The sequence below is a fragment of the Episyrphus balteatus genome, chromosome 2, assembly GCF_945859705.1.
Source record: "Episyrphus balteatus chromosome 2, idEpiBalt1.1, whole genome shotgun sequence".
NCBI classification, from domain to species: Eukaryota; Metazoa; Arthropoda; class Insecta; order Diptera; family Syrphidae; genus Episyrphus; species Episyrphus balteatus.
This window is the reverse complement of record NC_079135.1, coordinates 106,493,451-106,498,043: the sequence shown is the minus strand read 5'-3', so window position 1 is coordinate 106,498,043 and position 4,593 is coordinate 106,493,451.

Genomic DNA, 4,593 nt, shown 5'->3' with positions numbered 1-4,593 from the left:
TTTTTGGCATTTGGATAATGTTGCCGAGTACTTGTCTGTATTTGCGAGGTGGCACCCGACATTTTTTAGATAGAAGAGAGTCTAAGCTAAACAGGATGTATTTTATAGCCTTTAACATTTTTACATTTTGGCCAAAAAACAAGTGATTTTTGAGTTTTTTAGCATTTCGATAGGGTTGCCGAGTACTTGTCTGCATTTGCGAGGTGGCACCCGACATTTTTTAGATAGAAGAGAGTCTAAGCTAAACAGGATGTATTTTATAGCCTTTAACATTTTTACATTTTGGCCAAAAAACAAGTGATTTTTGAGTTTTTTAGCATTTGGATAGGGTTGCCGAGTACTTGACTACATTTGCGAGTTGGCACCCGACAGTTTTTAGATAGAAGGGAGTATTATCTAAAATATGGCGTATAGTTTAGCTTTCTAGTGCATAAAAAGTTCTCCTGTTTTGTTCAAAGAAGATTTTTGTCAGTGTTGTATTCATTTGAATGGGGTTGCCACATTTGTAGGGTTACGTTCTTTATATTATATTATTATTTTGTTTTAATATTTTGACTTTCGTTTGGCATTTAAAAAAAATTTTTATCTGGCCAAATAACAAAGATATGAATGTATTAGTTATGTGACAATTTTTCCTTTCAAATAGGGTTGCCACATGGAAGTTCCCATTTTAGAAGTGGCAACCCTATTTTTTTATTTTCAGTATCAACTTATCTTTCATTTGACACCAATTTTAACCTCTAACCTTATGAGCTAAGTAACTCGACGGTCGCCTCTCCGACTATAATATTTAGCATACTTATAAGTATTTTAAAAAAAAAATTTAACGAACAGAACTAATACACATCATTATTACATTATATAATTTAGAAATATAATAATCATTTCCAATTTTATGCCGCCTTCCATCAGTTCGTTTCCCAAGAGGTCAACTTGTATCACGAAGCTTTGAAAAATAATAATAAAATCATCTCCAAAAAAGTGATTAATCATTTCTTTATTTGTCCAATATATTATGTATAAAAATAACTACATGCGGCAAATATATGAGCCTTCAATGCAACGAATGAATATAGCTAATGGAAAACCACAAAGAATAAGATATATATAAATTGATGAAGATGACTTCTCTGTGGACGACCGATGAATGACCAAAGACGACGACGAAGATTATCATAATCGAAATGAGGCTGAGAGAGAAAAAAAAAGAAAACGAAAAATGTAACATCAGATGACCAAAATCATTTCCTCTCCTCCTACTCCGTCAACTACAAACCATCCATATCCAATCGAAATGCCCAAACAATCAAATGTCGGTGGTAGTGACTTGGCAAAAAACATCATCATCATCATCATCTTCGTCCTGTCTCCTGTCGGTCGTGTCGCAACTTACAAGATTGAAATCTGCCATTGTTCTCATTCGTTCACGACAAGAGATGTGTGAAGAAGACGCATTTTGAACAGAAGATGTTCGTTTTCTGTGTTTTGTCCATTCAATTCGTCTATCTTGTATCAAACTATCACTCTTGACCATGATCATTCCATTGCGAGGTCCACCAGAATGACAAAACGTTCTCTGGTTGGTTGCCTTAATGGGGACACACACTTGCCTCTGACTTCTCTGGATGATGGACTCTGGATGGGACTCCCTGGAGGTTGGGTTGTTATTAAGTCGGCATTTTGTCAAAAAGATTCCTCAGCTGAATGGCAAAAAAAAAAAGTTAATGAAAAATTTAAATTGGAAATGGGTATATTCACGAATTGGACTTGTCTCTCCGTCTAAAGGTTGATTTTTTTTATATAGGTATTTTCATGGAGAAAGAATATTATCGACAGATGATTAGAGTAATCTAAAGGTTAGGTATGTTAGTGTTGGTGTATACGCTGATGATTGAATGGCACCAAACAGACTCTTTGATGCGGGATCATAATAATTATACCACTAGAAAGGGATTGATTTATAGTTGTCAATTTAAAAAAAAAATCAAATCAGGATATCTCAGAAGCTAAGAAGATAATAACTTAACGGTTGCTTTCCCTAAATTTAAATTTTTTAACGCAAAATTGAACAAACTGATAAGTATTGCATGTACGAGTAAGCTTTAAAACAAAAAAAGCCAAGAAAGGCAGGTTTTTTTTTCCTAAGAAAAATTTGTTTTCTTTCAAACAAAAGAGCTGAGCAGCGAACTTAATTTTTCTTTTTTCTTTTTTAATTCTCGTTATTTGTTACTAAAAAATTATTGATTCAGTTTGTTACAAAAGTATAAATAAATATTTTATATATTAAAAAAAAAAAATTGGTCGTAGTCATTATCTATAGAAGTTGGTTGATTCAATGATCGAAAGACGCAGTACTACATAATGAACGAATGACGAAGCAGAGAATCATGGAGGTGGGACATTTCGATGACCGAATTCTTAAAAAATTAACTTTGTTTTATGATACAAATTTCATGCTCAAATGTTCGCTTTAGCCATTATTTGTCGGCTCATGAACGGGCAGAGCACAAAAATGTATATTTTTCAATTTACCGCAAAACCCCAAAAATTAGTACCTACTAGAAAAACGTTCCTCGAAATGGTGGTGATCTCTTCAAAACGACTTTAGGACGACTTATTGTTATACTAAGATAGTAGGTCTTAAATAAATCAAATATAACTTTATTTCTTGGGGCAGGGCCCGATTTCTACAAAAAAAAAAAAAAATGCTTTTATGCACCTCCGAAACACTTAGGCCATAAGTAATTTTTTTTTGTTGTAACTTTTTTGATAAAATTGTTTATTACAGCCGTATGTAATAAAGTAAAACGAAATATTTTTGAGATTATATTGTAGTGACCTCGATTTTTGATCATAATATCACTAACAAATTTAAATTTCAATTTAGCTATACACCAAAACAAGCGTTCCCGGAATGACTGGAATGAATGGAAAATAAATTAGGCTTCTGATACGGATTTTTTTCCTATGAACTATGAATTTTTGAAAACACCTTGTTTTTTAGGGGTATTTTTGGGTAATTTTTGATTTTAAGCTTTTTTTTGGAGCGTTCAAATCTCAAACTTATAGGACATGTAGGTTTTATGCATACATGTGCAAAAACTTGGAATCTTTTAGTGAGCTTTGACTGAATAACAGAAGAAATAAGTTTTAAAAAAACACGTTTTTTTACCGTTTTTAACCGATTTTCATCGTATTTTGTTTTTATCTTTTTTTCTTTAATAGATACAGGAATAAAGTATATGGAGTAATGATAGACCATGACTAAGACTATATGTGTGCGAAGTTTCAATCATTTTCGTAAACATAATTTTGAGATAACGGTAAAATAAAATTTTAGAATTCAACAGGCTATAACTTATGACCAAGAGCAGATAGAAATTTGATTAAACTTTTATGAGCATCCTGATACAATTACCTTTCATTTGGTATATCACAAATAACGGTAGACTTGGATTTAAAAAGACTTGGACTACAAGCTACACAATGTTAAATCAAGAAACTTGCGAAAAACCTCAAAACACCAGTGGAGATCTGTTGCTCCCCGAACAGCCACCAGTGTGGGAAGTACCGTAATCTCAGTCTGGAAATTCGACATGGTTGACTTTAAAAAATTCTAACTTCTCTTGTAGGCATCTTTGAAATGAGATTGATACGTCATATGAAAGGTGAAATAATAAGCTTTCACATGGTATATATTTTTTATAGGTTGTCAGACAAAAAAAATGATTTCATAGCCTGAAAACATAAAAATAAATGTTTTTTTTGCTTTTTTTAATGAAATTTGATCGAGTTCAAAAAATGCTAGCTCTTTTTATAGATGTCTCATAGACCTGATCGATATACATATTTTGAGCTAAGATAATAAGCTTTCAGATGGTATAAAATTTTGTATAGGTTGTTAAGGAAAAAAATGGAATTAATGACATGAGAAGATAAAAATTCATGTTTTTTTTTTGCTTTTTTTGATGAAAATTATTGTTTTCAATAAATTATTTTTATACTTTTTGCGCATTGTAAAAATTTAAAAATATTTTTATTCTTAAGAAGAAATAGGTACTTGGCTTTTAAATTGCAAGCACACAACCTGTTATCTGAGTACGTTATCACGTAAAATCATCGTCCGTAAACCGGCTTTACAGACAACCTCTTTTTTTTTTTTGTTGTTGAAATGGTTGGTTGACCAACCCAAATAAGAATGATAGAGAATATGATTATGAACCTTAAAATAATGAAACTTGCAAAAATACTTTCTTTCTTAATTATAATTTTCAATAATCAGCCATTACAAAATACGTAAAAGAGATTATATTGGTTAAATTATATACCACCTATGCTATTCCTTGCTAAAACAACTTAAATCCAAAACAGTTTCTCATGTTTTTTTCGTTATTTTTTCTTATAAAATATGACGGTTATTTTACATATCAGTTTCTTATACCTCAAATCCTAACTTAAAAAGTATTTCGAGATTCGTTCGCTTGAGCGTGAAACAATTTTTATTGGTTCCTGAAAAATTCAAATTGTTGGAAATAAGTTGTTTTTGAAATGACCGATTGAATTGTTGTGCCTGGGCAAAATGCATTATTTGGA